General features: G+C 45.8%; 1 protein-coding gene and 1 long non-coding RNA gene across 4 annotated transcripts in view; one reads left to right on the forward strand and one right to left on the reverse strand.

Moving 5' to 3' along the window:
* MCC (MCC regulator of WNT signaling pathway) overlaps positions 1 to 11,974 on the reverse strand; it is a 652,269-nt gene that overhangs the window by 393,057 nt on the left and 247,238 nt on the right. The window lies entirely within an intron of this gene.
* Positions 1 to 11,974, forward strand: part of LOC135062528 (uncharacterized) — a 68,613-nt gene that overhangs the window by 30,827 nt on the left and 25,812 nt on the right. The window lies entirely within an intron of this gene.

The following is an 11,974-nucleotide window of genomic DNA, read 5'->3' on the forward strand; positions in this document are numbered from 1 at the left end:
AGGGCAGATGTTATATATTCCTCACCGAATTTGAACCCGTAATTGTATACGTTTATCATGTCTGTGCGGGATCAGGTCGGGAACTTGACATTTTATTATATTGTATTTTCATATTGTCATGTTGCTGAAATTACTTGTGTGCATTTCCATGAGCTTTTCATTTTGGACCTGGATGCTTTATGTATGATTTCAAGTTAATTTGTGTGTACCTCCCATCCCATTCCCCCCATATTCCCCTGTGTATTTATTTTCTGTACCCCCCCCCCCTTTTCCTTACATTACTGTTAAAATTCACCAAAAATATAATACGAAAGAGAAAAAAAAACATAGAACATTTTACTGTATTGTCCACCTTTAGGTGACTGCAATTTCTTCTATGCACCCTTATGCAACATTTACTAAATAAGTTGTTTTTTTACCTTTAAGCTTTCTTCGATGCTACCCAGCCATGCCACTATAACATCAGGCAGAGCTATTGTCATTACTATGAATACAACCCTGATGGAAAAATTAGTTCATAAAACAAGGCAAGTAAACAAAACAATCATAAATTGAGTCGTACGAATATGGGAAAAACTCTTATGCTGGAAATTTGTCCGTCCTGATTTATTCATTTATCGATGCTAGAGTTACTGCAGCAGAATAAACACAGACAAATCTGGCGACAGGTCAGTAACACAATAGTAACTCCGGACAAAGCAGCATTTCTGGCATTTCCCAAGTTATTTCCCTCTTCCTCAGCACCAAAGAGGAATGTCATGACAGGAAGAAGCTCTTCAGTAACAAATTTGCCTGCAAGAATATGTGACCACCACAAGTAATTAAAAGAACACAGAAATTCTGTAAGATTTAACATATTAGGTACTGGTCAATAGCAAGTTTCTTTTTGTAGGTAGGGCCTAAGAGGCCCCTTTATCAAAAATATAATTGCATCTATTTCCCTGAGAACATCCGTTTTCAGGGGTTAGCCACAAATATTAAGGCACCCATTTATCTAATGGCCCATACACACGGTGAGATTTGGGCAATGCCAGATTCTCACTATGCGACAGGGGCTAGGTCGGCATTGCAAGCACATAATGAGTGTGCTTGCGATACTGACTATGTGCGATTTTGGCTAAGTGTCAATTTTGACTCTTCTATAGAGATAGTCAAAATTTACTTGCCTGCACAGTATATCGATGCTTGCGATGCCGATCGCGCGGGACCGCGCATCGGCTCGGGATCACAAGATGACTTTCACCTTGCGATCTGCACTAACTTTTCTTACGATTTTGACTATATAGTCAAAATCGTAAGAATAAATCTCAACGTGTGTACACACCATAAGAGTGCTAAAACTCGTTGCTTATGATAAATGGTGCCCCAAGCCAATCAGCTCTTAACTGTCCTTTTCAATCACATGAGAGCCAGCAGCTGAACACATGACCGTTATGAGCCGATTGGCTGCAGCACCATTTATCATATATAAGTTTTAGTACTCACAATGAGTTTTATTACTCTTTGACAAATGCACCTTCAAAGAATCCCTGGAATTAATTACTAATACCCCTTTTATACCTAAAACTGCGGGTCTAACCGGGAATACGGTCCCGGGATCATGCAAGGGACATTCCCGGGTAAGGCGCCTTCACACCGCAGTCAGCAGCCCGGCATTGGTTGCTGACGTCAGCGGTGACACGGCGGGGGCGGCGCTAGAAATCACATGATCTCCAAGCGCCGCCTGTACATAGAGAGTGAACGGGAGCCGGGGCGCATTGACCCGGCTCCCGTTAACACCGCACAGTGAGCAGGGTTGAAATACCAGGTCACTGGACCCGGTATTTCAACCCCGGCACCCTTTCATACCACACATGAACACGGGTTATGCACGTTCATGTGACAAAAACCCGTGTTCAGAGGTGCTGGTGTGAAAGGGGTATAAGGGACTACAGCAGATTCTTCCGATACCAGCTGCGATCCCTCCATTCCTGCCTGCAGCCATATCCCCAATAGGTTTCTATGGGCGATGCAATGCTCCCAGATTTATCAATATCCAGAATGCGAAGAAATATGGATATTGGCCCCACTGCTAACGCCATCTGAAAATGGTGGCCGCCCATTGTAGCCTATGGCTACACATCGCATATGCAGTCGTCAGAGGGCTCCCCTGGAACCCTCCCCGGAAGTGGCCACTATGCCTGTGCGACAGCGGGATCTGGGATCTGCAGCAGCAGCGGCACCACACTTGGCACATCGCAGGGACCGCCTTTGCCGGATCATACATCCAGCCGATATGATCGTACTAATACCGCGCCCAGATGGCATTGAATATGCGATCAATGGTAAATGGACCCCTTAGTCTTACAAGTTTATGCTACCAGTCTACACACTGCTCTCATGTACCAGCCCAGATTCTTACATACACTGCTAGCTGACAATTCTATATTACTGCTGGAAACACAAAAAGCTCCAGTGACTAAGAACTAACCGAATATTACAACATAAGTGGTGCTTACCTCATCATATGCCCAATAGAAATGAAAAGGAATTTAATGAATTATGAATGGGCATGTTAGTAAATACACACAAAATCTGTCACACAGACAGACGCTACTCGGCCCATGTGTATAACTATCACCTATCTGACCACGTCTGAAGAGGTTAATCTATGAAGCTAGTGCATCAAATGTTTTCATCTTGTCCAATTTTCCCTAAAACTGTAACAATGGACTCTGGGCCTAATTTGGAGATGTACATAGTCCTGATAAGTTCTATCCATAGTCCCACCATTCTGAACACAACCTTCTCTGCAACAAGCCGGCTCCACTAACAGCATTTCCTGACAGCAGCAGGACATAATGCAGTTTAGGGCAAATGGCTTTTGCTGACACAAGTAATTCCGCCAGTATTATTTGTGATCATGGCAGTGCTCTGGTTACAATGCGTTTATCACATGCAACATGCACTACTAGACCTAGGTAATTGTTAGAAGCTTGTTGTCACTGTTGTCAGTTTACATAAGTTTCAATCAATTTGGATTACATCTGTGAATTCTGAATGAAGCACAATGATAACTGGTGTCACAAAACCACTTACAGTACAAGCTATGTCATACACAGGGAATCCTGCCACTTAGAAAAAGGTTCCATTGTTCAGGCTTAGTTGACCATTTACATTAAGGCCAACCGATTAGTGTTCACTGTAGCAACCACAGTGAGGAGGGTATATTCTAATTTTGAAGGGCAAAATTTTATACGCAATGTATCGCTACAGTCAGGGCCGGCACAACCCACCTAGGGGGCACTACTGTGTGTCGTATCATGAATAAGGGGCACTACAATGTGGTGTAATATGAATCAGGGGCACTATGTGTGGAGTAATGTGATTAAGATTGTGCTACTGTGTAGCTTCATTTGAAGTGGAGGTACTATTGTGTGGTATCCCTTTGGATGGTCGACAGTCATTAGGTCGACCACTATTGGTCGACATTGACTATTGGTTGACCTAAGGACTGTCGACCATTCATACCGGAACCATATTGTGTGGCCACCCCTTTTCTTTGTGAGACCACACCCCTTTTTTGTGACGCACACTCTCCCTTTATTACGAATGTGAGTGAGGGTGCAAATGTAACATTTGCAGGGAAACACCCTAGGGCAGTGGTTCCCAAACTGTGTGCCTAGGTACCCTGGGGTGCCATGGGGCTCTTGCAGGGGTGCCTTGGGTTGGTAGACCAGATCAAATCAAATCATTAATAGTCAAAGTGATAGGCAAAACTAGTGTCTGACAATCATAAACTTGTGGACAATTAGAAGCAAAATTGTACACCACCACATAACTGACCCTAAGGATGCCAGGTAGACACTATTTACTAAATGTAATATTTTTTTCCAAAATTATGAATAAAAAAAACTTTATCCTAGGGGTGCCGTGAAAAAAATGCTAATATTCTAGTGTGCCGTGATTCAGGAAAGTTTGGGAACTACTGCCCTAAGGCCTCCCCTGGCAACAGCTACTGTAGCCTCAAACTTGAAACGTAGCAGGCTGGCCACCATTACTTCAGACTAAACCAGACTACTTTACCCATCTTCGCTCAAGGAGATACAAGAGGAGAGATGCAGGTGGCCATATTTAAACACTGAAAAGCCTGAATGTCTCCCTGGGCACAACAGCCATCAGCCAGTAAACTATGCTGTAGATCATCAATTCCACAATGGTTGAATCACAAAGATACTTGGTGACAGGAACACAGTTATAAAATGAAATCTTGTGGAATTAACCAGCAGCATTCAGGTTTTCTGTGCCCTTCTACTGCATGCTTTATAACAAATCAATTAATTACAGGTGGCGCCAAGAACGCTAGGGAACAAAGTAATTTACTGGGCATATGTGATTAGGAGAACTGGACAGTAACCTGGTATTCTGCATGCAAACCAAGCAGCTGTACAGTGGGAACTGCCTGTCACTTGTAAAAGAAAACTAGCAAACCTATTCAACTTTCACAAACTGGAAGCTGTAAAAAAAAAAAAAAAAAAAAAACTTTTCAGGTCGAGTTTTAGTCGCCTTCTTTCCTACAAGAAAAACTGAAACAACTATTCATACAGAAAAAATAAAGAAAAAAGTTATTTTTGCATATATTTGCATTTATTAACAGGAAATTGGGATGATACCGGTGTACGTGATGCCGACTGTCAGTATACTGACAGCGTCATACCATCTGCTGATATACCGGCAGCGAGTCCCCTCGTGGGATCGCTAAGCTCACCACAGGTTCTATTCCCACTCGGTTGGTGGCGTGGACCCACCAACCGAGTGGGAATTATGGGGAGGTGTTGACATTCCGACCGCTGGCAATATGTCGGCTGTCAGGATTCCGGCGTCTGGCTCCTGGACACCGGGATCCCGACAGCCGGCATTATAACTACTTCCCTATTAACAGATGTGGGAGCATCCATATTTTTCAATATACAGGTTGAGTATCCCATATCCAAATATTCCGAAATACGGAATATTCCAAAATACGGACTTTTTTGAGTGAGACTGAGATAGTGAAACCTTTGTTTTTTGATGGCTTAATATACGCAGACTTTGTTTAATACACAAAGTTATAAAAAATATTGTATTAAATGACCTTCAGGCTGTGTGTATAAGGTGTATATGAAATATAAATGAATTGTGTGAACATAGACACACTTTGTTTAATGCACAAAGTTATAAAAAATATTGGCTAAAATGACCTTCAGGCTGTGTGTATAAGGGGTATATGTAACATAAATGCATTCTGTGCTTAGATTTAGGTCCCATCACCATGATATCTCATTATGGTATGCAATTATTCCAAAATACGGAAAAATCCCATATCCAAAATACCTCTGGTCCCAAGCATTTTGGATAAGGGATACTCAACCTGTAACAATACTCGCAGCAACAAATAATGCGATAATTGTTGACAACTTGTCTGTGCTTAATAAAAATGTACACAGATACATGGACGTACATAGGCCCTCATTCAGAGTTGATCGCTCGCTAGCTACTTTTTGCAACCGTGCAAACGTATAGTCGCCGCCCACCGGGGAGTGTATTTTCGCTTTGCAAATGTGCGAACGCTTGTGCAGCCGAGCGGGACGAAAACGTTTTTTGCAGTTTCTGAGTAGGTCTGAACTTACTAAGCCCTTGCGATCACTTCAGCCTGTCCGGTCCCGGAATTGACATCAGACACCCGCCCTGCAAACACCTGAACACGCCTGCGTTTTCCCTACCACTCCCAGAAAACGGTCAGTTGACACCCATAAACGCCTTCTTCCTGTCAATCTTCTTGCGATCGGTTGTGCGAATGGATTCGTCGCTAGAAGCCTTGCACAGCAACTACACTGTTTGTACTCGTACGACGCACGTGCGCATTGCGGTGCATACGCATGCGCAGTAGTAACCTGATCGCTGCGCTGCAAAAAACGGCAGCGAACGATCAACTTGGAATGAGGGCCATAGAGACATGTTGTCATATAACTATGCTTTTTGCGCAGTACATAGAGACATGTCGTCATATAACTATGCTTTTTGCACAGTACATAGAGACATGTCGTCATATAACTATGCTTTTTGCGCAGTACATAGAGACATGTCGTCATATAACTATGCTTTTTGCGCAGTACATAGAGACATGTCGTCATATAACTATGCTTTTTGCGCAGTACATAGAGACATGTCGTCATATAACTATGCTTTTTGCGCCATCTGGTGCAAGACGTCTGGCACGACATAGATGCTCTGCTTGAGTACTTTTCCCAAATAAATGTTGCATCTTAATTAGAGAAGTGTACTAAATAATTGGGATTAGCATTTTTTGTCTCAAAGAAATTATCAGATTAAGAAGCACATATAAAGTAAAAGCAGAAAATTCTGTGGTATGCCAAACAGGGCTATTTGGTGCAGTTTGGGGAAAGGTGTTTGTGGGCACATATTAATATACCTATCAGCCGTAACCATAAAACCACTGACAGGTGAGTTGAATAACATTGATTATCTTGTTACAATGGCACCTGTCAAGAGGTGTGATATATTAGGCAGCAAGTGAGGGGTTATTCAGGATTGTTAGCAGACCAAAAAACCGGAGCAGCATAGTTTTGCCCATTAGTGTGCTTTTTTGGTTTGCTAAAAAATAAGGCCCTAAATCTTTGAAGTTGATGTGTTGGAAGCAGGAAAAAATAAGAATTTACTTACCGATAATTCTATTTCTCATAGTCTGTAGTGGATGCTGGGGACTCCGTAAGGACCATGGGGAATAGCGGCTCCGCAGGAGACTGGGCACATCTAAAGAAAGCTTTAGGACTATCTGGTGTGCACTGGCTCCTCCCCCCATGACCCTCCTCCAAGCCTCAGTTAGGATACTGTGCCCGGACGAGCGTACACAATAAGGAAGGATTTTGAATCCCGGGTAAGACTCATACCAGCCACACCAATCACACCGTATAACCTGTGATCTGAACCCAGTTAACAGCATGATAACAGAGGAGCCTCTGAAAAGATGGCTCACAACAATAATAACCCGATTTTTGTAACAATAACTATGTACAAGTATTGCAGACAATCCGCACTTGGGATGGGCTCCCAGCATCCACTACGGACTATGAGAAATAGAATTATCGGTAAGTAAATTCTTATTTTCTCTAACGTCCTAAGTGGATGCTGGGGACTCCGTAAGGACCATGGGGATTATACCAAAGCTCCCAAACGGGCGGGAGAGTGCGGATGACTCTGCAGCACCAAATGAGAGAACTCCAGGTCCTCCTCAGCCAGGATATCAATTTTGTCGAATTTTACAAACGTATTTGCTCCTGACCAAGTAGCTGCTCGGCAAAGTTGTAAAGCCGAGACCCCTCGGGCAGCCGCCCAAGATGAGCCCACCTTCCTTGTGGAGTGGCCATTTACAGATTTTTGGCTGTGGCAGGCCTGCCACAGAATGTGCAAGCTGAATTGTGCTACAAATCCAACGAGCAATAGTCTGCTTAGAAGCAGGAGCACCCAGCTTGTTGGGTGCATACAGGATAAACAGCGAGTCAGATTTCCTGACTCCAGCCGTCCTGGAAACATATATTTTCAGGGCACTGACAACGTCTAGCAACTTGGAGGCCTCCAAGTCCCTAGTAGCCGCAGGCACCACAAATAGGTTGGTTCAGGTGAAACGCTGAAACCACCTTGGGGAGAAACTGAGGACGAGTCCTCAATTCCGCCCTGTCCGAATGGAAAATCAGATAAGGGCTTTTTCAGGATAAAGCCGCCAATTCTGACACGCGCCTGGCCCAGGCCAGGGCCAACAGCATGACCACTTTTCATGTGAGATATTTTAACTCCACAGATTTAAGTGGTTCAAACCAATGTGACTTTTGGAACCCAAAACTACATTGAGATCCCAAAGTGCCACTGGAGGCACAAAAGGAGGCTGTATATGCAGTACCCCTTTTACAAACGTCTGAACTTCAGGGACTGAAGCTAGTTCTTTTTGGAAGAAAATTGACAGGGCCGAAATTTGAACCTTAATGGACCCCAATTTCAGGCCCATAGACACTCCTGTTTGCAGGAAATGTAGGAATCGACCCAGTTGAATTTCCTCCGTCGGGCCTTACTGGCCTCGCACCACGCAACATATTTTCGCCAATTGCGGTGATAATGTTTTTGCGGTTACATCCTTCCTGGCTTTGATCAGGATAGGGATGACTTCATCCGGAATGCCTTTTTTCCTTCAGGATCCGGCGTTCAACCGCCATGCCGTCAAACGCAGCCGCGGTAAGTCTTGGAACAGACAGGGTCCTTGCTGGAGCAGGTCCCTTCTTAGAGGTAGAGGCCACGGATCCTCCGTGAGCATCTCTTGAAGTTCCGGTTACCAAGTCCTTCTTGGCCAATCCGGAACCACGAATATAGTGCTTACTCCTCTCCATCTTATCAATCTCAGTACCTTGGGTATGAGAGGCAGAGGAGGGAACACATACCCTGACTGGTACACCCACGGTGTTACCAGAGCGTCTACAGCTTATTGCCTGAGGGTCCCTGGACCTGGCGCAATACCTGTCGAGTTTTTAATCATGTGGAAGACTTCTGGGTGAAGTCCCCACTCTCCCGGGTGGAGGTCGTGCTGAGGAAGTCTGCTTCCCAGTTGTCCACTCCCGGAATGAATACTGCTGACAGTGCTATCACATGATTTTCCGCCCAGCGAAAAATCCTTGCAGCTTCTGTCATTGCCCTCCTGCTTCTTGTGCCACCCTGTCTGTTTACGTGGGTGACTGCCGTGATGTTGTCCGACTGGATCAACACCGGCTGACCTTGAAGCAGAGGTCTTGCTAAGCTTAGAGCATTGTAAATGTCCCTTAGCTTCAGGATATTTATGTGAAGTGATGTCTCCAGGCTTGACCATAAGCCCTGGATATTCCTTCCCTGTGTGACTGCTCCCCAGCCTCGCAGGCTGGCATCCGTGGTCACCAGGACCCAGTCCTGAATGCCTAATCTGCGGCCCTCTAGAAGATGAGCACTCTGCAACCACCACAGGAGGGACACCCTTGTCCTTGGTGACAGGGTTATCCGCTGATGCATCTGAAGATGCGACCCGGACCATGTGTCCAGCAGGTCCCACTGGAAAGTTCTTGCGTGGAATCTGCCAAATGGGATTGCTTCGTAGGAAGCCACCATTTTTCCCAGAACCCTTGTGCATTGATGCACTGAGACTTGGCTCGGTTTTAGGAGGTTCCTGACTAGCTCGGATAACTCCCTGGCTTTCTCCTCCGGGAGAAACACCTTTTTCTGGACTGTGTCCAGGATCATCCCTAGGAACAGAAGACACGTCGTCGGAACCAGGTGCGATTTTGGAATATTGAGAATCCAATCGTGCTGCCGCAACACTACCTGAGATAGTGCTACACCGACCTCCAACTGTTCCCTGGATCTTACCCTTATCAGGGAATTGTCCAAGTAAGGGATAACTAAAATTCACTTCCTTCGAAGGAATATCATCATTTCGGCCATTACCTTGGTAAAGACCCGGGGTGCCGTGGACCATCCATACGGCAGCGTCTGAACTGATAGTGACAGTTCTGTACCATAAACCTGAGGTACCCTTGGTGAGAAGGGTAAATTTTGACATGAAGGTAAGCATCCTTGATGTCCCAAGACATCATGTAGTCCCCTTCTTCCAGGTTCGCAATCACTGCTCTGAGTGACTCAATCTTGAATTTGAACCTCTGTATGTAAGTGTTCAAAGATTTTAGATTTAGAATCGGTCTCACCGAGCCGTCTGGCTTCGGTACCACAACAGTGTGGAATAATACCCCGTTCCCTGTTGCAGGAGGGGTACCTTGATTATCACCTGCTGGAAATACAGCTTGTGAATGGCTTCCAAAACTGTCTCCGTGTCAGAAGGAGACATCGGTAAAGCCGACTTTAGGAAACGGCGAGGGGGAGACGTCTCGAATTCTAATTTGTACCCCTGAGATATCACCTGAAGGATCCAGGGGTCTACTTGCGAGTGAGCCCACTGCGCGCTGAAATTCATTGAGACGGGCCCACCACCGTGCATGATTCTGCTTGTAAAGCCCCAGCGTCATACTGAGGGCTTGGCAGAGGCGGGAGAGGGTTTCTGTTCCTGGGAACTGGCTGATTTCTGCAGCCTTTTTCCTCTCCCTCTGTCACGGGACAGAAATGAGGAACCTTTTGCCCCTTGTCCACGAAAAGACTGCGCCTGATAATACGGCGTCTTCTCATGTTGAGAGGCGACCTGGGGTACAAACGTGGATTTTCCAGCTTTTGCCGTGGCCACCAGGTCTGAAAGACCGACCCCAAATAACTCCTCCCCTTAATAAGGCAATACTTCCAAATGCCGTTTGGAATACGCATCACCTGACCACTGACGTGTCCATAACCCTCTACTGGTAGAAATGGACAACGCACTTAGACTTGATGCCAGTCGGCAAATATTCCGCTGTGCATCACGCATATATAGAAATGCATCTTTTAAATGCTCTATAGGCAAAAATATACTGTCCCTATCTAGGGTATCAATATTTTCAGTCAGGGAATCCGACCACGCCAACCCAGCACTGCACATCCAGGCTGAGGCTATTGCTGGTCGCAGTATAACACCAGTATGTGTGTAAATACATTTTAGGATACCCTCCTGCTTTCTATCAGCAGGATCCTTAAGGGCGGCCGTCTCAGGAGAGGGTAGAGCCCTTACAAGCGTGTGAGCGCTTTATCCCCCCTAGGGGGTGTTTCCCAACGCACCCTAACCTCTGGCGGGAAAGGATATAATGCCAATAACATTTTAGAAATTATCAGTTGTTATCGGGGGAAAACCACGCATCATCACACACCTCATTTAATTTCTCAGATTCAGGAAAACTACAGGTAGTTTTTCCTCACCGAACATAATACCCCTTTTTGGTGGTACTCGTATTATCAGAAATGTGTAAAACATTTTTCATTGCCTCAATCATGTAACGTGTGGCCCTACTGGAAGTCACATTTGTCTCTTCACCGTCGACACTGGAGTCAGTATCCGTGTCGGCGTCTATATCTGCCATCTGAGGTAACGGGCGCTTTAGAGCCCCTGACGGCCTATGAGACGTCTGGACAGGCACAAGCTGAGTAGCCGGCTGTCTCATGTCAACCACTGTCTTTTATACAGAGCTGACACTGTCACGTAATTTCTTCCAACAGTTCATCCACTCAGGTGTCGACCCCCTAGGGGGTGACATCACTATTACAGGCAATCTGCTCCGTCTCCACATCATTTTTCTCCTCATACATGTCGACACAAACGTACCGACATACAGCACACACACAGGGAATGCTCTGATAGAGGACAGGACCCCACTAGCCCTTTGGGGAGACAGAGGGAGAGTTTGCCAGCACACACCAGAGCGCTATATATATATATACAGGGATAACCTTATATAAGTGTTTTTCCCCTTATAGCTGCTGTATCTTTAATACTGCGCGTAATTAGTGCCCCCCCTCTCTTTTTTAACCCTTTCTGTAGTGTAGTAACTGCAGGGGAGAGACAGGGAGCTTCCCTCCAACGGAGTTGTGAGGGAAAATGGCGCCAGTGTGCTGAGGAGATAAGGCCGCCGATAAGGGGGCGGAGCCTATCTCCCGTTTTTCTATGTATTCTGGCAGGGGTTAAATGCATCCATATAGCCCAGGAGCTATATGTGATGCATTTTTTGCCATCCAAGGTGTTTTTTATTGCGTCTCAGGGCGCCCCCCCCCCAGCGCCCTGCACCCTCAGTGACCGGAGTGTGAAGTGTGCTGAGAGCAATGGCGCACAGCTGCAGTGCTGTGCGCTACCTTGTTGAAGACAGACGTCTTCTGCCGCCGATTTTCCGGACCTCTTCTGCCTTCTGGCTCTGTAAGGGGGCCGGCGGCGCGGCTCTGGGACCCATCCAGGCTGGGCCTGTGATCGTCCCTCTGGAGCTAATGTCCAGTAGCCTAAGAAGCCCAATCCACT

Source organism: Pseudophryne corroboree, chromosome 1 (genome assembly GCF_028390025.1).
Source record: "Pseudophryne corroboree isolate aPseCor3 chromosome 1, aPseCor3.hap2, whole genome shotgun sequence".
Lineage (NCBI taxonomy): Eukaryota > Metazoa > Chordata > Amphibia > Anura > Myobatrachidae > Pseudophryne > Pseudophryne corroboree.